The sequence below is a fragment of the Cherax quadricarinatus genome, unplaced genomic scaffold (assembly GCF_038502225.1).
Source record: "Cherax quadricarinatus isolate ZL_2023a unplaced genomic scaffold, ASM3850222v1 Contig51, whole genome shotgun sequence".
In the NCBI taxonomy this organism is placed as follows: Eukaryota; Metazoa; Arthropoda; class Malacostraca; order Decapoda; family Parastacidae; genus Cherax; species Cherax quadricarinatus.
In genome coordinates, this window is record NW_027195077.1 from 160,604 (window position 1) to 184,411 (window position 23,808).

A 23,808-nucleotide genomic window follows, 5' to 3' on the forward strand; every position below is an offset into this window, starting at 1 on the left:
CAGGGACCAAGGTGCCAGCAATGTTATGTTGGTCCTGGAACCTCGGTCACTTCACTTAGTCCAGGGACCAAGGTGCCAGCAATGTTATGTTGGTCCTGGAACCTCGGTCACTTCACTTAGTCCAGGGACCAAGGTGCCAGCAATGTTATGTTGGTCCTGGAACCTCGGTCACTTCACTTAGTCCAGGGACCAAGGTGCCAGCAATGTTATGTTGGTCCTGGAACCTCGGTCACTTCACTTAGTCCAGGGACCAAGGTGCCAGCAATGTTATGTTGGTCCTGGAACCTCGGTCACTTCACTTAGTCCAGGGACCAAGGTGCCAGCAATGTTATGTTGGTCCTGGAACCTCGGTCACTTCACTTAGTCCAGGGACCAAGGTGCCAGCAATGTTATGTTGGTCCTGGAACCTCGGTCACTTCACTTAGTCCAGGGACCAAGGTGCCAGCAATGTTATGTTGGTCCTGGAACCTCGGTCACTTCACTTAGTCCAGGGACCAAGGTGCCAGCAATGTTATGTTGGTCCTGGAACCTCGGTCACTTCACTTAGTCCAGGGACCAAGGTGCCAGCAATGTTATGTTGGTCCTGGAACCTCGGTCACTTCACTTAGTCCAGGGACCAAGGTGCCAGCAATGTTATGTTGGTCCTGGAACCTCGGTCACTTCACTTAGTCCAGGGACCAAGGTGCCAGCAATGTTATGTTGGTCCTGGAACCTCGGTCACTTCACTTAGTCCAGGGACCAAGGTGCCAGCAATGTTATGTTGGTCCTGGAACCTCGGTCACTTCACTTAGTCCAGGGACCAAGGTGCCAGCAATGTTATGTTGGTCCTGGAACCTCGGTCACTTCACTTAGTCCAGGGACCAAGGTGCCAGCAATGTTATGTTGGTCCTGGAACCTCGGTCACTTCACTTTGTCCAGGTGCCAGCAATGTTACCAAGGTGCCAGCAATGTTATGTTGGTCCTGGAACCTCGGTCACTTCACTTAGTCCAGGGACCAAGGTGCCAGCAATGTTATGTTGGTCCTGGAACCTCGGTCACTTCACTTAGTCCAGGGACCAAGGTGCCAGCAATGTTATGTTGGTCCTGGAACCTCGGTCACTTCACTTAGTCCAGGGACCAAGGTGCCAGCAATGTTATGTTGGTCCTGGAACCTCGGTCACTTCACTTAGTCCAGGGACCAAGGTGCCAGCAATGTTATGTTGGTCCTGGCAAACCTCGGTCACTTCACTTAGTCCAGGGACCAAGGTGCCAGCAATGTTATGTTGGTCCTGGAACCTCGGTCACTTCACTTAGTCCAGGGACCAAGGTGCCAGCAATGTTATGTTGGTCCTGGAACCTCGGTCACTTCACTTAGTCCAGGGACCAAGGTGCCAGCAATGTTATGTTGGTCCTGGAACCTCGGTCACTTCACTTAGTCCAGGGACCAAGGTGCCAGCAATGTTATGTTGGTCCTGGAACCTCGGTCACTTCACTTAGTCCAGGGACCAAGGTGCCAGCAATGTTATGTTGGTCCTGGAACCTCGGTCACTTCACTTAGTCCAGGGACCAAGGTGCCAGCAATGTTATGTTGGTCCTGGAACCTCGGTCACTTCACTTAGTCCAGGGACCAAGGTGCCAGCAATGTTATGTTGGTCCTGGAACCTCGGTCACTTCACTTAGTCCAGGGACCAAGGTGCCAGCAATGTTATGTTGGTCCTGGAACCTCGGTCACTTCACTTAGTCCAGGGACCAAGGTGCCAGCAATGTTATGTTGGTCCTGGAACCTCGGTCACTTCACTTAGTCCAGGGACCAAGGTGCCAGCAATGTTATGTTGGTCCTGGAACCTCGGTCACTTCACTTAGTCCAGGGACCAAGGTGCCAGCAATGTTATGTTGGTCCTGGAACCTCGGTCACTTCACTTAGTCCAGGGACCAAGGTGCCAGCAATGTTATGTTGGTCCTGGAACCTCGGTCACTTCACTTAGTCCAGGGACCAAGGTGCCAGCAATGTTATGTTGGTCCTGGAACCTCGGTCACTTCACTTAGTCCAGGGACCAAGGTGCCAGCAATGTTATGTTGGTCCTGGAACCTCGGTCACTTCACTTAGTCCAGGGACCAAGGTGCCAGCAATGTTATGTTGGTCCTGGAACCTCGGTCACTTCACTTAGTCCAGGGACCAAGGTGCCAGCAATGTTATGTTGGTCCTGGAACCTCGGTCACTTCACTTAGTCCAGGGACCAAGGTGCCAGCAATGTTATGTTGGTCCTGGAACCTCGGTCACTTCACTTAGTCCAGGGACCAAGGTGCCAGCAATGTTATGTTGGTCCTGGAACCTCGGTCACTTCACTTAGTCCAGGGACCAAGGTGCCAGCAATGTTATGTTGGTCCTGGAACCTCGGTCACTTCACTTAGTCCAGGGACCAAGGTGCCAGCAATGTTATGTTGGTCCTGGAACCTCGGTCACTTCACTTAGTCCAGGGACCAAGGTGCCAGCAATGTTATGTTGGTCCTGGAACCTCGGTCACTTCACTTAGTCCAGGGACCAAGGTGCCAGCAATGTTATGTTGGTCCTGGAACCTCGGTCACTTCACTTAGTCCAGGGACCAAGGTGCCAGCAATGTTATGTTGGTCCTGGAACCTCGGTCACTTCACTTAGTCCAGGGACCAAGGTGCCAGCAATGTTATGTTGGTCCTGGAACCTCGGTCACTTCACTTAGTCCAGGGACCAAGGTGCCAGCAATGTTATGTTGGTCCTGGAACCTCGGTCACTTCACTTAGTCCAGGGACCAAGGTGCCAGCAATGTTATGTTGGTCCTGGAACCTCGGTCACTTCACTTAGTCCAGGGACCAAGGTGCCAGCAATGTTATGTTGGTCCTGGAACCTCGGTCACTTCACTTAGTCCAGGGACCAAGGTGCCAGCAATGTTATGTTGGTCCTGGAACCTCGGTCACTTCACTTAGTCCAGGGACCAAGGTGCCAGCAATGTTATGTTGGTCCTGGAACCTCGGTCACTTCACTTAGTCCAGGGACCAAGGTGCCAGCAATGTTATGTTGGTCCTGGAACCTCGGTCACTTCACTTAGTCCAGGGACCAAGGTGCCAGCAATGTTATGTTGGTCCTGGAACCTCGGTCACTTCACTTAGTCCAGGGACCAAGGTGCCAGCAATGTTATGTTGGTCCTGGAACCTCGGTCACTTCACTTAGTCCAGGGACCAAGGTGCCACTCCAGGGACCAAGGTGCCAGCAATGTTATGTTGGTCCTGGAACCTCGGTCACTTCACTTAGTCCAGGGACCAAGGTGCCAGCAATGTTATGTTGGTCCTGGAACCTCGGTCACTTCACTTAGTCCAGGGACCAAGGTGCCAGCAATGTTATGTTGGTCCTGGAACCTCGGTCACTTCACTTAGTCCACCTCGGTCACTTCACTTAGTCCAGGGACCAAGGTGCCAGCAATGTTATGTTGGTCCTGGAACCTCGGTCACTTCACTTAGTCCAGGGACCAAGGTGCCAGCAATGTTATGTTGGTCCTGGAACCTCGGTCACTTCACTTAGTCCAGGGACCAAGGTGCCAGCAATGTTATGTTGGTCCTGGAACCTCGGTCACTTCACTTAGTCCAGGGACCAAGGTGCCAGCAATGTTATGTTGGTCCTGGAACCTCGGTCACTTCACTTAGTCCAGGGACCAAGGTGCCAGCAATGTTATGTTGGTCCTGGAACCTCGGTCACTTCACTTAGTCCAGGGACCAAGGTGCCAGCAATGTTATGTTGGTCCTGGAACCTCGGTCACTTCACTTAGTCCAGGGACCAAGGTGCCAGCAATGTTATGTTGGTCCTGGAACCTCGGTCACTTCACTTAGTCCAGGGACCAAGGTGCCAGCAATGTTATGTTGGTCCTGGAACCTCGGTCACTTCACTTAGTCCAGGGACCAAGGTGCCAGCAATGTTATGTTGGTCCTGGAACCTCGGTCACTTCACTTAGTCCAGGGACCAAGGTGCCAGCAATGTTATGTTGGTCCTGGAACCTCGGTCACTTCACTTAGTCCAGGGACCAAGGTGCCAGCAATGTTATGTTGGTCCTGGAACCTCGGTCACTTCACTTAGTCCAGGGACCAAGGTGCCAGCAATGTTATGTTGGTCCTGGAACCTCGGTCACTTCACTTAGTCCAGGGACCAAGGTGCCAGCAATGTTATGTTGGTCCTGGAACCTCGGTCACTTCACTTAGTCCAGGGACCAAGGTGCCAGCAATGTTATGTTGGTCCTGGAACCTCGGTCACTTCACTTAGTCCAGGGACCAAGGTGCCAGCAATGTTATGTTGGTCCTGGAACCTCGGTCACTTCACTTAGTCCAGGGACCAAGGTGCCAGCAATGTTATGTTGGTCCTGGAACCTCGGTCACTTCACTTAGTCCAGGGACCAAGGTGCCAGCAATGTTATGTTGGTCCTGGAACCTCGGTCACTTCACTTAGTCCAGGGACCAAGGTGCCAGCAATGTTATGTTGGTCCTGGAACCTCGGTCACTTCACTTAGTCCAGGGACCAAGGTGCCAGCAATGTTATGTTGGTCCTGGAACCTCGGTCACTTCACTTAGTCCAGGGACCAAGGTGCCAGCAATGTTATGTTGGTCCTGGAACCTCGGTCACTTCACTTAGTCCAGGGACCAAGGTGCCAGCAATGTTATGTTGGTCCTGGAACCTCGGTCACTTCACTTAGTCCAGGGACCAAGGTGCCAGCAATGTTATGTTGGTCCTGGAACCTCGGTCACTTCACTTAGTCCAGGGACCAAGGTGCCAGCAATGTTATGTTGGTCCTGGAACCTCGGTCACTTCACTTAGTCCAGGGACCAAGGTGCCAGCAATGTTATGTTGGTCCTGGAACCTCGGTCACTTCACTTAGTCCAGGGACCAAGGTGCCAGCAATGTTATGTTGGTCCTGGAACCTCGGTCACTTCACTTAGTCCAGGGACCAAGGTGCCAGCAATGTTATGTTGGTCCTGGAACCTCGGTCACTTCACTTAGTCCAGGGACCAAGGTGCCAGCAATGTTATGTTGGTCCTGGAACCTCGGTCACTTCACTTAGTCCAGGGACCAAGGTGCCAGCAATGTTATGTTGGTCCTGGAACCTCGGTCACTTCACTTAGTCCAGGGACCAAGGTGCCAGCAATGTTATGTTGGTCCTGGAACCTCGGTCACTTCACTTAGTCCAGGGACCAAGGTGCCAGCAATGTTATGTTGGTCCTGGAACCTCGGTCACTTCACTTAGTCCAGGGACCAAGGTGCCAGCAATGTTATGTTGGTCCTGGAACCTCGGTCACTTCACTTAGTCCAGGGACCAAGGTGCCAGCAATGTTATGTTGGTCCTGGAACCTCGGTCACTTCACTTAGTCCAGGGACCAAGGTGCCAGCAATGTTATGTTGGTCCTGGAACCTCGGTCACTTCACTTAGTCCAGGGACCAAGGTGCCAGCAATGTTATGTTGGTCCTGGAACCTCGGTCACTTCACTTAGTCCAGGGACCAAGGTGCCAGCAATGTTATGTTGGTCCTGGAACCTCGGTCACTTCACTTAGTCCAGGGACCAAGGTGCCAGCAATGTTATGTTGGTCCTGGAACCTCGGTCACTTCACTTAGTCCAGGGACCAAGGTGCCAGCAATGTTATGTTGGTCCTGGAACCTCGGTCACTTCACTTAGTCCAGGGACCAAGGTGCCAGCAATGTTATGTTGGTCCTGGAACCTCGGTCACTTCACTTAGTCCAGGGACCAAGGTGCCAGCAATGTTATGTTGGTCCTGGAACCTCGGTCACTTCACTTAGTCCAGGGACCAAGGTGCCAGCAATGTTATGTTGGTCCTGGAACCTCGGTCACTTCACTTAGTCCAGGGACCAAGGTGCCAGCAATGTTATGTTGGTCCTGGAACCTCGGTCACTTCACTTAGTCCAGGGACCAAGGTGCCAGCAATGTTATGTTGGTCCTGGAACCTCGGTCACTTCACTTAGTCCAGGGACCAAGGTGCCAGCAATGTTATGTTGGTCCTGGAACCTCGGTCACTTCACTTAGTCCAGGGACCAAGGTGCCAGCAATGTTATGTTGGTCCTGGAACCTCGGTCACTTCACTTAGTCCAGGGACCAAGGTGCCAGCAATGTTATGTTGGTCCTGGAACCTCGGTCACTTCACTTAGTCCAGGGACCAAGGTGCCAGCAATGTTATGTTGGTCCTGGAACCTCGGTCACTTCACTTAGTCCAGGGACCAAGGTGCCAGCAATGTTATGTTGGTCCTGGAACCTCGGTCACTTCACTTAGTCCAGGGACCAAGGTTGCCAGCAATGTTATGTTGGTCCTGGAACCTCGATCACTTCACTTAGTCCAGTGACCTAGGTGGCAGCAATGATATGTTGGTCCTGGAACCTCAGTCACTTCACTTAGTCCAGGGACCAAGGCAGGAGCAGGTCGCTTCTGCCCGTCCCAGCTACTGGACCACTATGACAAGGTTCTGGATGCTGTAGAGGATAAACAAAATACAGATGTAGTATACACAGACTTTGAAATAGCCATCGACAAGTGTGACCATGGTGTGGTATAAACCTTGGTAATAAATACCGACAAGTTGGTTTAGAAAGACACGTAAGCAAACACTATAACATATTTATTAGATAACGTTTCTGTCCTGGGACCTTGATCACTTCTGAAGTGATCAAGGTCCCAGGACCGAAACGTTTTCTAATATGTTATAGTGTTTGCTTACGTGTCTTTCTAAACCGACCATGGTGTAATAGCGCACAAAATGCGTGATAAAGAAATAACAGAGAAAGTTGGTAGTGAAAATAAAGATTATTATTATTATTATTATTATTATTATTATTATTATTATTATTATTATTATTATTATTATTATTATTATTATTATTATTATTATTATATTATTATTATTATTATTAATATTTTAAAATAAGATGTTGTAAATGGCTGCACTTATGGTCTTTTATTAATGCTTTCAAACCTTGTATTTACTAAGTGTCTCGCACTGGAGCTATGAATATGAAGAGTTTTTCTTTTACTTTATGACGAACTTTATATATGCTTGGAATTAATGCTTTAATATTTATCATTTCCACAGTTTGATTTAACGTGTGGAAAAGCTTGGCTTCGTCCTCTTGCTGGTTTAATGTACATGACTGGAATGTTAGTCGGAGCCATTGTTATTGGTTATTTAGCTGATCGCTTCGGAAGAAAAAAGGGAATGTTGGTTTCTGTTCTTCTGCTTGGTACTGGTGGAGTTATAAGCGCCGTGTCTCCTAACTACTACATGTTCCTGTTGATGAGTTTCTTTACCGGTGCTGGAGGTAATGGCCTCCCTATAGTCATATTTATTTTGAGTAAGTACTTGCTGTTATTTATCTCCTTCATCCACCATGCTACTAATTTTTACCTTCCTATAGTAACTTAAATTACTTATGAAATCTTAATAACATGATTGCAATCAAATCACAGAAGGGTTGGGGGTTGAATCCACGGCAGGTGAGTGTTGAAACTCCCGCAATGACCTGTGACTTTTATTACTCACAATGGGTTCAAGCCCCACTCATTCTGTCATTTTTGTAACCTTCCCAAATTTTTATTATTACTGAACTGCATACTCTCTTCAACATTAATTATTTTGATAATTAAGCCAAAATAACTTCTATTATACAACGGTTCACAAACAGAAAGTCGTAATGCATTAGATAAAATTTTAACGAGTGTCTTTTGTTAATGATTTCAGCCATTCCCTACTAACATATAACAGGCATTTAAATTAATTATTATTTTTGACAGTAATAACAATGAGAGTAGAGTATCATTTTGGGGTTTCTGTAAAATGATGATTCTCGGTCCCTGTTTATTATTGTCGAAGTGTGTGTTAAATTATGAGTCCATCAGTGGCCTTCACAATGTAGAGGAAGATAAAAAAAATATTGGGCACATTATCTCTCTACTTCATTTGTTGGTAAAGTTGTAGAGCTTGTCAACTTGGCTACTGATGCTGAAGCTTGGTAAAACGCACAACAGGAATAACCAGCCATATTCAGGAACCCCAATACTTTTCTTGTCCTATTGGCTGCTACTTTGGCCTCAGTACGTACCACTTGGCCCTGGCCCACTTCAAATTTTCGGCTGAACTTACATTTTGCTAAGTTCAATCAAACGTGGTAGCAGACTAACTGATAAAATAGATATAATCTACAGACACGGCCTGTCTAGCAGTCACTGTAAGTAACAATATACTCAGGTGTGATTTATTACCATTCAGGTCAAATGTGACTCAGTGCATAATACATTGTAAGATGCTTGGTGCATTGTGCATTCCAAATAACGAAATATTGTCTATGTATAAAATAAACCTTCCTGAGGAAAGAATGTTGAGACTTACTGAGCATGAGATGTCAGATACAGCTGACAGTAGCTATGGCCAGTCCTAGTATAACATTGATGCTGACGTTGTTGATTGTTACACGGCAACACACACGCTGCTGTGTGATGGTAGTTATTGTTTGTTAACATTGATGCTGACGTTGTTGATTGTTACACGGCAACACACACGCTGCTGTGTGATGGTAGTTATTGTTTGTTAACATTGATGCTGACGTTGTTGATTGTTACACGGCAACACACACGCTGCTGTGTGATGGTAGTTATTGTTTGTTAACATTGATGCTGACGTTGTTGATTGTTACACGGCAACACACACGCTGCTGTGTGATGGTAGTTATTGTTTGTTAACATTGATGCTGACGTTGTTGATTGTTACACGGCAACACACACGCTGCTGTGTGATGGTAGTTATTGTTTGTTAACATTGATGCTGACGTTGTTGATTGTTACACGGCAACACACACGCTGCTGTGTGATGGTAGTTATTGTTTGTTAACATTGATGCTGACGTTGTTGATTGTTACACGGCAACACACACGCTGCTGTGTGATGGTAGTTATTGTTTGTTAACATTGATGCTGACGTTGTTGATTGTTACACGGCAACACACACGCTGCTGTGTGATGGTAGTTATTGTTTGTTAACATTGATGCTGACGTTGTTGATTGTTACACGGCAACACACACGCTGCTGTGTGATGGTAGTTATTGTTTGTTAACATTGATGCTGACGTTGTTGATTGTTACATGGCAACACACACGCTGCTGTGTGATGGTAGTTATTGTTTGTTAACATTGATGCTGACGTTGTTGATTGTTACATGGCAACACACACGCTGCTGTGTGATGGTAGTTATTGTTTGTTAACATTGATGCTGACGTTGTTGATTGTTACATGGCAACACACACGCTGCTGTGTGATGGTAGTTATTGTTTGTTAACATTGATGCTGACGTTGTTGATTGTTACATGGCAACACACACGCTGCTGTGTGATGGTAGTTATTGTTTGTTAACATTGATGCTGACGTTGTTGATTGTTACATGGCAACACACACGCTGCTGTGTGATGGTAGTTATTGTTTGTTAACATTGATGCTGACGTTGTTGATTGTTACACGGCAACACACACGCTGCTGTGTGATGGTAGTTATTGTTTGTTAACATTGATGCTGACGTTGTTGATTGTTACACGGCAACACACACGCTGCTGTGTGATGGTAGTTATTGTTTGTTAACATTGATGCTGACGTTGTTGATTGTTACATGGCAACACACACGCTGCTGTGTGATGGTAGTTATTGTTTGTTAACATTGATGCTGACGTTGTTGATTGTTACATGGCAACACACACGCTGCTGTGTGATGGTAGTTATTGTTTGTTAACATTGATGCTGACGTTGTTGATTGTTACATGGCAACACACACGCTGCTGTGTGATGGTAGTTATTGTTTGTTAACATTGATGCTGACGTTGTTGATTGTTACACGGCAACACACACGCTGCTGTGTGATGGTAGTTATTGTTTGTTAACATTGATGCTGACGTTGTTGATTGTTACACGGCAACACACACGCTGCTGTGTGATGGTAGTTATTGTTTGTTAACATTGATGCTGACGTTGTTGATTGTTACACGGCAACACACACGCTGCTGTGTGATGGTAGTTATTGTTTGATTAATTGTTTGGCAACACACACGCTGCTGTGTGATGGTAGTTATTGTTTGTTAATGTATTGTATTTTTTCTTTTGTTTTTAATTACATTCAACATATTTCAGTTATATTTAACCTGACTCACGAAATCGTAATGACACGATTGCAAATACCATACCACAGGCGGGGATAGAACCCGCGGTCAGACAGTCTCAAAACTCCAGACCGTCGCGTTAGCCACTAGACCAGCTAGCCACAATAAGATTCATCCAACTAGGTATATTTCTACACCATAGCAAGGTTAGCATAGGCACCACTGTGACCACAAATGCTAGCTGGTCCAGTGGCTAACGCGACGGTCTGGAGTTTTGAGACTCTCTGACCGCGGGTTCTATCCCGTCCGTGGTATAGTTTTTTTTCACTTATATTTATTGTACAGAAACACTAATCTAAATATGAATTTTTTTTTACTCGTTAACAGCTGTTGTTATTGTTCTCTGTTCTCTCACTCCTTATCTGGAGCAGTGGAGCAGTGCCTCGTAGTGCTCCGGGTTTTCTGGTGTTTTCACGGTCGCTCTTACGCGCTAGAACTTTAATTTTTGCCATCAATCTTATACGATACATCCCTCTAGCGCCTGGAACCAATCTTGGGCGGAAAACATTATATACTGAGTCAAAAAAGGAGAATTAGTGTGCACTACCTAGCAGAGTTTACTGCCAGAGGGGAATTATAGGCCTGGGTGCCGTGTGCAAAATAATAATAATAGAACTTTTCTTTGTCAGAGGAAAGAAAGTCTCCCTGATAACATTGAGTATACATAGTGTATAGTGTATACTACAGTGGCTCCCTAGTATATTGATGATAAAGGCTAAAGTATCATTTGAAAACAGGTGAATTTGTAAATGAAGTGATAAGCCTATAGAGGCAGGTGCCAGAAGTCGCCAGAAACTTACCAGAGAGGTCAGCTGTTTTTAATAATCTTCCTGGCTTGCTAGTGTACTCGCATATAATCTAGTGATACCAGTGAATAGCAGAATACAGTGTTGTAGTAGCAACTAACCAGTATTATAATGGTACTTAGTGGTGTGGAGTGACTTTCATTAGTTTCTTTTTCTTGAAATACCAGACATATACTGTGAATTTCATATAACCTGTAGTTACCAGCGGTTGCAATATACACAACGAGAAGCAATTATTACTACAGAAAAAGCGTCCTTTCTCCAAAATTTCCACCAGTCAACTATAGTGATAATATAGCATTTATTGTGGTGGAGACGAAAAAAACTAGAAAACCTAGATACAGCGATTGATAAACAAGGGTTGAGGCTCGACTGTTTCGTCACTGTAGGAGCTGCGAGAAATCACCGGCTCTTCAACACGCAAGTTATACTTTTGTATCAATCAAATCACATATTACTCGGGTAGATAATTTCAAGTAGATCCTTCATGTGTTAGCCCAAATCACCGACTAGTATGTTTTAAATAAGTGACCCACTGATCAGATCAGATCGACTGGTCCGAACCCTCGACTGGTCCAAACCCTCGACTGGTCCGGACCCTTGACTGGTCCAAACCCTTGATGGTCCGAACCCTTGATGGTCCGAACCCTTGATGGTCCGAACCCTCGACTGGTCCGAACCCTTGATGGTCCGAATCCTTGACTGGTTTCAAACGGATTCGTTGGACAATAAAGCAGACTGTAAACGGATGGGGTTGTAGGCGCCCTTATCAAACAGAAACAATAAATATAAATCAGGAAAGTACACGGTAAGCTGTCCAATTAGTTAGAAATAGAAATACAAATAGCTAGAGCTTCATTTAAGGAGGTTATTAATAGAGTATTCAAGAGGTTGCTAGTAGAATTACAGTAAATCAACCACTCAAATCATTATGAAGCTCTGTGTAGTCTGCAGTCAATCAAACAAACGGGCTTCCACATGGATAAATTGTCATTTTTGTGGAAATTGGTGTCACGCCCCATGTGCAGATATCCAAGAACTAGCTACAAGCAGTATTAAAACAGGGAAGTGTTTTTGGGTATGCCCAAATAAGGAAAATCTGTGGACTAAAATCACAAGGGTATTAAAAGAGGATAACATAAAAGCTGCTTTCATAGACAACCTGGAAGCTTTCTACAACAGATGGGAACATAAAAAGTCTGGGCTGAATGGTACTGCCCTTGATACTGGCCATGTAGTCAGAAACTGTAAGGCTGGAGGTGATGTCCTGGTAGTCAGTAAATTTGGGGCTGATAGTGCTGTCCTGGTAGACAGTAATGGTGAACCTGGAGGTGCTGTCCTGGGAGACAGTAATGGTGAAGTTGGAGGTGCTGTCCTGGGAGACAGTAATGGTGAAGCTGGAGGTGCTGTCCTGGGAGACAGTAATGGTGAAGCTGGAGGTGCTGTCCTGGGAGACAGTAATGGTGAACCTGGAGGTGCTGTCCTGGGAGACAGTAATGGTGAAGCTGGAGGTGCTGTCCTGGGAGACAGTAATGGTGAAGCTGAAGATTTTGTCCAGGTAGTCGGGAATTATACGCAGGAAGGAATACATATAAATGACCTCATAGGGGACAGGAGCCGTAGTGGGGAAACAAGTGTAGTCAAAGATAAGATAAAACCAATATTGCAAACTAGAAATACCACAGGAAATAGCAAACAAGAGGACTCCACTAGCTATAGTGAGGATATATTACCAAAAACAACTGGTGGGAGCTCCATTGTTGGTGCTAGGGAGGATAGGAATAAGACAGGGAAACATGCACCAACAGGGAATACAGTCACAGAAACCCAAGGCAAACTGAAACCAAGCCTGTGCACATACTATGCACTTGGTATCTGCAGACATGGGAAATCTGGAAAAACAGACGGGACGTGCAACTATGACCACCCTAGAAAATGCCATGCCCATATGACAACAGGAAAATGCAAACTCCCTTCCTGTAAGCTTTTTCACCCTGAAATGTGTACCTCTTCAGTACAGGAAAGACTGTGCTATAACTTAAATTGCGAGGCACACCATCTAAAGAGTACAAAAAGATACAAAACATCCAGGCCATGGGAAAACCTGGGTAGCCACAGCCACTCAAGAGGGAGAGGTTTTTTAGTGCCAGGAAGGAAAAAAACTGGCAGGAAATGGCAGAAATCGTACACCAACTCCAGTCATTCCTGGACTGGAACCACAGTCGATGGCCTCCACTCCAAACCAACAGGTACAGATACTAATGCCGGAAAAAAATTCCCCCCAGTACCAACAATACCACCAGTCCGATGACATTCTTCTTTGCAAATATACAGGGTCTAAAGCCAGCAACAAACAACAAAATACCTTTCATCCGTGGACTGCTTGCAGAGGCAAAGGCAATGTTCGCGGCTTTCACTGAGACCCACATAAAGGATCACTTGGACAAAGAAATATGGATCCCAGGTTACAACCTATACAGATGTGAGAGAGTGAACAGGCAAAAGGGGGGGGGGTGGCCTGTACATTGCAGAGTCACTTGTTTGCACAGAACTGCTTAATGCCTCAAATGATGTAGTGGAAGTTTTAGCAGTAAAGATCGAGAACCAAAACCTAGTCATTGTGGTAGTCTACAAGCCTCCGGATGCAACATCCCAGCAATTCCAGGAACAGCTGTTAAAAATTGACCACTGTCTGGAAAATCTGCCAGCTCCTGCACCCAACATCTTGCTCCTGGGGGATTTCAATTTAAGGCACCTAAAATGGAGGAATATAGCAAATAATATTGTTGCAGTAATAACACCAGGAGGCAGCTCTGATGAAAACTCACACTCACACGAGCTTTTAAATCTCTGCACAAAATTCAATTTAAACCAGCAAATAATAGAGCCTACTAGACTGGAGAATACACTAGACCTCATCTTCACTAACAATGATGATCTGATAAGAAATGTCACCATATCAAAAACAATATACTCAGATCACAACATAATTGAGGTTCAGACATGTATGCGTGGAGCCCCAGACAGACATAATGAGACTAGTCACGAGGGAGCATTCACCAAATTCAACTTCAATAACAAAAACATAAAGTGGGACCAAGTAAACCAAGTCCTAACCGATATAAGCTGGGAAGATATACTAAGCAACACAGACCCCAACGTATGCCTAGAACAGATTAACTTGGTGGCACTCGATGTATGCACAAGGCTTATTCCTCTAAGAAAAAGGAGGAGTAGATGTAAAATAGAAAGAGACAGGCGCTCCCTTTACAGGCGACGGAAAAGAATAACAGAGCGGCTAAAAGAGGTCAATATTTCTGAAATGCGTAGGGAGACACTGGTCAGACAAATAGCAAGCATCGAACTCAAGCTAAAGGAATCTTATAGGAGTCAGGAATCGCGGGAAGATCTGAAAGCCATAAATGAAATCGAAAGAAACCCAAAGTATTTCTTCTCCTATGCCAAATCAAAGTCGAGAACAACATCCAGTATCGGGCCCCTACTTAAACAATATGGGTCCTACACAGATGACAGCAAGGAAATGAGTGAGCTACTCAAGTCCCAATATGACTCAGTTTTTAGCAAGCCGCTAGCCAGACTGAGAGTCGAAGATCAAAATGAATTTTTTATGAGAGAGCCACAAAATTTGGTTAACACAAGCCTATCCGATGTTATCCTGACGCCAAATGACTTCGAACAGGCGATAAATGACATGCTCATGCACTCTGCCCCAGGGCCAGACTCATGGGACTCCGTGTTCATCAAGAACTCGTGATAGGGGCTATCACGAGCCTTTTCCATCCTATGGAGAGGGAGCATGGACACGGGGGTCGTCCCACAGTTACTAAAAACAACAGACATAGCCCCACTCCACAAAGGGGGCAGTAAAGCAACAGCAAAGAGCTACAGACCGATAGCACTAACATCCCATATCATAAAAATCTTTGAAAGGGTCCTAAGAAGCAAGATCACCACCCATCTAGAAACCCATCAGTTACACAACCCAGGGCAACATGGGTTTAGAACAGGTCGCTCTTGTCTGTCTCAACTATTGGATCACTACGACAAGGTCCTAAATGCACTAGAAGATAAAAAGAATGCAAATGTAATATATACAGACTTTGCAAAAGCCTTCGACAAGTGTGACCATGGCGTAATAGCGCACAAAATGCGTGCTAAAGGAATAACAGGAAAAGTCGGTCGATGGATCTATAATTTCCTCACTAACAGAACACAGAGAGTAGTCGTCAACAGAGTAAAGTCCGAGGCAGCTACGGTGAAAAGCTCTGTTCCACAAGGCACAGTACTCGCTCCCATCTTGTTCCTCATCCTCATATCCGACATAGACAAGGATGTCAGCCACAGCACCGTGTCTTCCTTTGCAGATGACACCCGAATCTGCATGACAGTGTCTTCCATTGCAGACACTGCAAGGCTCCAGGCGGACATCAACCGAATCTTTCAGTGGGCTGCAGAAAAAAATATGAAGTTCAACGATGAGAAATTTCAATTACTCAGATATGGTAAACACGAGGAAATTAAATCTTCATCAGAGTACAAAACAAATTCTGGCCACAAAATAGAGCGAAACACCAACGTCAAAGACCTGGGAGTGATCATGTCGGAGGATCTCACCTTCAATAACCATAACATTGTATCAATCGCATCTGCTAGAAAAATGACAGGATGGATAATGAGAACCTTCAAAACTAGGGAGGCCAAGCCCATGATGACACTCTTCAGGTCACTTGTTCTATCTAGGCTGGAATATTGCTGCACACTAACAGCACCTTTCAAGGCAGGTGAAATTGCTGACCTAGAAAATGTACAGAGAACCTTCACGGCGCGCATAACGGAGATAAAACACCTCAATTACTGGGAGCGCTTGAGGTTCCTGAACCTGTATTCCTGGAACGCAGGCGGGAGAGATACATGATTATATACACCTGGAAAATCCTAGAGGGACTAGTACCGAACTTGCACACGAAAATCAATCACTACGAAAGCAAAAGACTTGGCAGACCATGCAACATCCCCCTAATGAAAAGCAGGGGTGTCACTAGCACGTTAAGAGACCATACAATAAGTGTCAGGGGCCCGAGACTGTTCAACTGCCTCCCAGCATACATAAGGGGGATTACCAACAGACCCCTGGCAGTCTTCAAGCTGGCATTGGACAAGCACCTAAAGTCGGTTCCTGACCAGCCGGGCTGTGGCTCGTACGTTGGTTTGCGTGCAGCCAGCAGCAACAGCCTGGTTGATCAGGCTCTGATCCACCAAGCTGTTACTGTTGGCCGCACGCAACCCGACGTACGAACCATAGCCCGGCTGGTCAGGTATTGACTTTAGTCAGCACAATATCTGCAATCACAGTGGAAGTGCCGGAGCTGCGGAAATATCCAACACACAGTTCAGTGCAATGTGGTTTCTCACACACTTAAACTTTGTTTGAATCTCGTAGCAAGTTTATTTATGTCTGTGGTAGTAATTACTGTTACGTATACTTACGAGGCCCCAAAATTAGGATGTGTGTACGGTGGTGCTGTAATGGAGGTGTAATCAAGCATTTAGCTATGATCTGGCTGATGACGTACCATTTGAAACTTCTTGACACAGTCTTAAAAACCTGTCTGCATGTCACGTTTGTTCACAAAATGGATGTTGTTAGTGTACTAAATCACAGTAAGTGGCTTTACTGTGGGTTCACCTGGGTGTTTGTCTTGCCGATATTTTGCATATCATTGTGGTGAAGAATGATCAGCATAGTAACATTCCACTTATTATGCCAACACAATACCTTGTTGTCATCAATGTTAACTTTCATCTGATTTTCCTCAGTAAGAGCACTGGATTCTAACATTTACTTCCTTGATCCTAGAAGTGTACCACAAACGTCTACATTTTCTCACTGGTAGTGAGAGAGTAAATGTTCTGTGTATTAGTTAATGTTTAACACTGTACGACCCTTACCAGTACACGGCTCCATCAGTTTATTGAACAGTTGTTTAACACTGTACGACCCTTACCAGTACACGGCTCCATCAGTTTATTGAACAGTTGTTTAACACTGTACGACCATTACCAGTACACGGCTCCATCAGTTTATTGAACAGTTGTTTAACACTGTACGACCCTTACCAGTACACGGCTCCATCAGTTTATTAAACAGTTGTTTAACACTGTACGACCCTTACCAGTACACGGCTCCATCAGTTTATTGAACAGTTGTTTAACACTGTACGACCATTACCAGTACACGGCTCCATCAGTTTATTGAACAGTTGTTTAACACTGTACGACCCTTACCAGTACACGGCTCCATCAGTTTATTGAACAGTTGTTTAACACTGTACGACCATTACCAGTACACGGCTCCATCAGTTTATTGAACAGTTGTTTAACACTGTACGACCATTACCAGTACACGGCTCCATCAGTTTATTGAACAGTTGTTTAACACTGTACGACCCTTACCAGTACACGGCTCCATCAGTTTATTGAACAGTTGTTTAACACTGTACGACCATTACCAGTACACGGCTCCATCAGTTTATTGAACAGTTGTTTAACACTGTACGACCCTTACCAGTACACGGCTCCATCAGTTTATTAAACAGTTGTTTAACACTGTACGACCCTTACCAGTACACGGCTCCATCAGTTTATTGAACAGTTGTTTAACACTGTACGACCCTTACCAGTACACGGCTCCATCAGTTTATTGAACAGATGTTTAACACTGTACGACCCTTACCAGTACACGGCTCCATCAGTTTATTGAACAGTTGTTTAACACTGTACGACCCTTACCAGTACACGGCTCCATCAGTTTATTGAACAGTTGTTTAACACTGTACGACCCTTACCAGTACACGGCTCCATCAGTTTATTGAACAGTTGTTTAACACTGTACGACCCTTACCAGTACACGGATCCATCAGTTTCTTGAACAATTGGTTAACACTGTACGACCCTTACCAGTACATGGATCCATCAGTTTCTTGAACAATTGGTTAACACTGTACGACCCTTACCAGTACACGGATCCATCAGTTTCTTGAACAATTGGTTAACACTGTACGACCCTTACCAGTACATGGATCCATCAGTTTCTTGAACAATTGGTTAACACTGTACGACCCTTACCAGTACACGGCTCCATCAGTTTATTGAACACATCAAAAGAGATCCTAAGTAGTTTTTGGGTATTTTCTACAGCCCGTCCTGAGTAGACAATCAGGTCAGTGACAATACCACTCTCATGATCACACATGATGAACAATCAGGTCAGTGACAATACCACTCTCATGATCACACATGATGAACAATCAGGTCAGTGACAATACCACTCTCATGATCACACATGATGAACAATCAGGTCAGTGACAATACCACTCTCATGATCACACATGATGAACAATCAGGTCAGTGACAATACCACTCTCAAAGTTTGTGTTTAATGACGAGTTTTAAACTCAGCAGTTTCGTATGACAATGAGAAATCCTCTCTGACCTTCCCTATGCAATTTGTACATGGAATATTTTAAAACAAGGCTGTGTAACAATATGCCTCCCAATAATCACACATGGTGAACAATTTGATACTAAGGAGATTTCATTGGCCTCGTATATACTGCTTTAAAAATAATGCTGAACAACATTACCATGATGCTGAACATTACCATGATGCTCAACAACATTACCATGATGCTGAACAACATTACCATGATGCTCAACAACATTACCATGATGCTCAACAACATTACCATGATGCTGAACAACATTACCATGATGCTGAACAACATTACCATGATGCTGAACAACATTACCATGATGCTGAACAACATTACCATGATGCTGAACAACATTACCATGATGCTGAACAACATTACCATGATGCTCAACAACATTACCATGATGCTCAACAACATTACCATGATGCTGAACAACATTACCATGATGCTCAACAACATTACCATGATGCTGAACAACATTACCATGATGCTCAACAACATTACCATGATGCTGAACAACATTACCATGATGCTCAACAACATTACCATGATGCTCAACAACATTACCATGATGCTGAACAACATTACCATGATGCTCAACAACATTACCATGATCCTGAACAACATTACCATGATGCTCAACAACATTACCATGATGCTGAACAACATTACCATGATGCTCAACAACATTACCATGATGCTGAACAACATTACCATGATGCTCAACAACATTACCATGATGCTGAACATTACCATGATGCTCAACAACATTACCATGATGCTGAACAACATTACCATGATGCTGAACAACATTACCATGATGCTCAACAACATTACCATGATGCTCAACAACATTACCATGATGCTGAACAACATTACCATGATGCTGAACAACATTACCATGATGCTCAACAACATTACCATGATGCTGAACAACATTACCATGATGCTCAACAACATTACCATGATGCTGAACAACATTACCATGATGCTCAACAACATTACCATGATGCTCAACAACATTACCATGATGCTCAACAACATTACCATGATGCTCAACAACATTACCATGATGCTCAACAACATTACCATGATGCTCAACAACATTACCATGATGCTGAACAACATTACCATGATGCTGAACAACATTACCATGATGCTGAACAACATTACCATGATGCTGAACAACATTACCATGATGCTGAACAACATTACCATGATGCTCAACAACATTACCATGATGCTCAACAACATTACCATGATGCTCAACAACATTACCATGATGCTCAACAACATTACCATGATGCTGAACAACATTACCATGATGCTGAACAACATTACCATGATGCTCAATGTTACACTCCAAGTATTGTAACAACTATTTCCTTCTTTTTAGAGCATAACAATTTTGGTCAGAGAGGTTAGGGTAATAATAATGATCCTCCGGAATGCCTAATTTTAATTAAGTATATTCATAATATAACAAAAGCCAGTTATAATATACGAATTATCGTATATAAGTTAAGAATACATGTTTCTTCTGTAGTATCCAACATATACATAAGGCTTTCAAAACAGAGGATTAGGAGGATATCCTAGATATAACATATATATAAATGGAGATTACTTTATACATTAAAGTCTTGTTTCCCAATTGGAAGCAGTCAGAATAAAACAGAATATGTCCAGGCCGGCTAATAAATCTTGGCCAGTTACCAGAGACGAGCAGGAGTGTTCTCGTTGGCTGCTACTTCTTCACTGCTCGTCCCTCAACCTTGAGCATACAGGTAAAGTGGGTCACGTGACGTGACTCACCAACACTCAGTAGAGTAGTTGAACATAAAGGGGGGGGGGAAAGGGGGGGTATAACCATCAAACATCACGGCTAACTACACACCGGCACACCGGGCGGCAGGCAGGTTACTATACCTCCAATTAAACTTATCATGGCCATGTTACATAAATTATAATTGTTAATAAGAAATAATCTTAATAATACAAGGACGTTCATTTCCAATTTAGCTATTAAAGGAAATGACCGCAATGTAATATTAAAGGAAGGTTAACCATAGGGGCATGACACCCCGGCCCACAAGCAAATATCTCGGCGTTTAAGATGCTGATGGAGTAGAAGAAACAAACCAGCTGGTATAGGGATGGAGGTACATCATTCCAAGGTTAGTCACCCACTTGCTAGAACTGGTCTAGAAACGCTGCTTGACTGCAAAGAATTTCCGTAGTTAAGCCATATTAGGAGCGAGAGAGAGCATCGGCTAACACGTTGCTCGAACCCTTTATGTGAAAAATGGAGATCCGGTAAGGTTGGATCCTTAAAGCCCAGCGTAATATTCTAACATTTTTTGATTTCATAGAATTTATGAAAGTTAGAGGATTATGGTCTGAGTAAATATTTATCACATGAGGAGTATAACCGAGGTATACGTCAAAGTGTTCTAAGGACAATACTAAAGCCAGGGCTTCTTTTTCTATGGTTGAATAAGATCTTTGATATTCTTTCAATTTATAGGAAAATAACATATTGGATGTAGAATATTACCGCTTTGGAAGGATTGCAATAAGACAGCACCTATTGCTGCATCACTGGCATCAACATGGAGGGTGAAAGGAATTTGGAAATTGGGTGCACGCAATACTGGGGCGGAGGAAAGGAAACATTTTAAACGTTTAAAAGCTTGTTCACAATTCTCGTCCCAATTAAATTTATATTTAGGACTGGTCAATCTAGTCAGGGGGGAGGCAACTTGAGCAAAGTTTGGGCAAAAATGCCTGTAATAAGTAGCCATTCCCAAAAATCATTGGAGGGCTTTCCTGTCCTGAGGCGTAGGAAAATTTAAAATAGCTTGGACCTTTAATTGGTCGGGGGCTACTAGTCCCTTCCCTATTTTAAAACCGAGATATTTAATCTGGGCTTTACCAAAGTCACATTTTTGTAAATTTACAGTGAAATTGTATTTCTGCAATGCTTTCAGTAGTTGCTCTAATCTTTCTAAATGAGACTGCCAATCATCACTAAAAACCACCAGGTCGTCTAAGTATGCCTCTACACCTTCTAAGGGTTGGACTAAAATGTTCATAATTCTCTGGAAAGTGGAGGCGGCATTACACAAGCCGAAAGGCATAACCTTATACGTAAATAGTCCGTTCTTAACTATGAACCCGGAAATCTCTTGGGCCCTAGGAGTTAACGGCACCTGGTAATACCCTCTCAGCAAGTCTAATCTGGTCACAAAGTTGGCACCGGCTACAGCGTCTATTAAATTCAATTATAATCTGAAAAAATCCGTGAAGCGCTAAGCCCACAAGGGCTATATTCTTGCTTAGCGCTGCAGGGTATCGTGGGTACAAGGAGTAGCTTTGAAGAGGTGATTAACTCTTTTATTTGAGATTTTTGGGAGGTAGGAAGAGCTTCCAGGAAATGGTCTAGTCGTTTTAAATTATTATTATTATAATCAAAAAGAAGCGCTAAGCCACAAGGGCTATACATGATCAGCAGAAGGGATGATCAGCAGGTTACAAAAAACAGCGGGGCAGGGGATAGTACGGGGGTAGAGGGTAGCAAGAGATTGAAGTAGAAAGGGCTGAAGGTATCAGAATTTGTGAAGTAAGTCAGTTGTTGTCAAAAAGTCAATGAGAGAGTCCGGATGAAAGGTGGGTCCATCAGCGAGAAGGGAAGGTAAAGAGAGAGCAGCGGAGCGAAGACGACGACAGATGTAAATTCTACGTGCTCGTTGATAAAGTGGGCAGTCCAACAGAATGTGGCTGACTGATAATGGAGCTTGGCAATTCTCACAGAGAGGAGCAAGACGCCTCTCCATGAGATATCCATGAGTAAGACGAGTATGGCCAATGCGAAGACGGGAGAGAGTAGTCTCCCAACCTCGACACTGGTGATAAGAAGATGGCCAGTAACCTATACTCGGTTTAATAGATTGAAGTTTGTTGCCGAGCATAGTAGACCAACGTTGTTGCCAACGGGTGTGAAGGTGGGAAGATATTGCAGCAAAATAGTCCGTAAATGGAATACCTCTATAAGAAACTGGTAGGTCATGTACTGCTGACCGCGCAGCAGTGTCTGCCTGTTCATTGCCCTGTACGTCAACATGACCAGGGACCCAACAAAAAACAATATCTTTATGCTTGGTAAAGATGCGGCGTAGCCAAAGTTGGATACGGAGGACTAAGGGGTGAGGTGTATCAAATTTTTGTATAGCCTGTAAAGCACTAAGGGAGTCTGAGACAACCACAAATGATGACACAGGCATAGATGCAATACGGATAAGTGCTGTAAGGATGGCATATAATTCAGCAGTAAAAATACTAGCCGAAGATAGTAAATGCCCTTGTACGATGCTGTACGGAAACACTGCTGCGAATCCTATGCCGTCAGAAGACTTAGAGCCATCTGTGTACACAGCAATGGCATGAGAATGAGAGTGAAAGTGGTCAAGAAAAAGAGAGCGGGAAGCGACCGTAGACAGTTGGGCTTTCGAGCAAGGGAGGGAGAAAGAACAGACTCGAACAGCTGGAACTTCCCAGGGGGGTAGGGAAAAGTGAGATGCTACATGTACATAGAAAGGTGGTAGTTGAAGAGAAGACAAGAGCGAATGAAGGCGAAGAGAGAAGGGACGGAGTAAACAGGGGCGGCGAACAAATAAAGAATGTCTACTAATATCAGTGACCATTCTATAAATGGAAGGATTGCGGAGATCATGAGAGCGTACATAGTAGCGCAGGCAATGGGCATCACGGCGATCGGATAAGGATGGAACGTTCGCTTCTGCATAGAGGCTCTCGACAGGGGAAGAGCGAAAAGCACCAAGGCATAAACGTAATCCTTGGTGATGAATGGGGTTAAGGCTAGAGAGAGTAGCAGGAGATGCCGCTGAATAGATCTGGTCACCATAATCAAGTTTCGATAAAATAAGGGTGGAATGTAGGCGAAGGAGGGTTCGACGATCAGCTCCCCATGAAAGATGAGCAAGGGTTTTAAGAAGGTTCAGCCGGCTGTGACAAGTTGCCTTCAGAGAGGTAATGTGAGGTTTCCAGGATAACCTACGATCAAAGAGGAGGCCCAGAAACTTGACTGTATCACGTTCAGGGATACGAGAGCCATAGAGGTACAAAGGATGATCGGAGATGACAGAGCGTCTAGTGAAAGTGATTTGGTGGGTTTTAGTGCTGGAAAATTTAAACCCACGTGTGGTGGCCCAATTGGAAACACGGTCGACTGCATGTTGGAGAGAAACTGTAATGAGGTGACAGTCAGCGCCTGC

At 44.4% G+C, this 23,808-nt stretch overlaps 1 pseudogene; it reads left to right on the forward strand.

Moving 5' to 3' along the window:
• LOC138851168 (organic cation transporter protein-like) overlaps positions 1-23,808 on the forward strand; it is a 233,101-nt pseudogene that overhangs the window by 24,054 nt on the left and 185,239 nt on the right.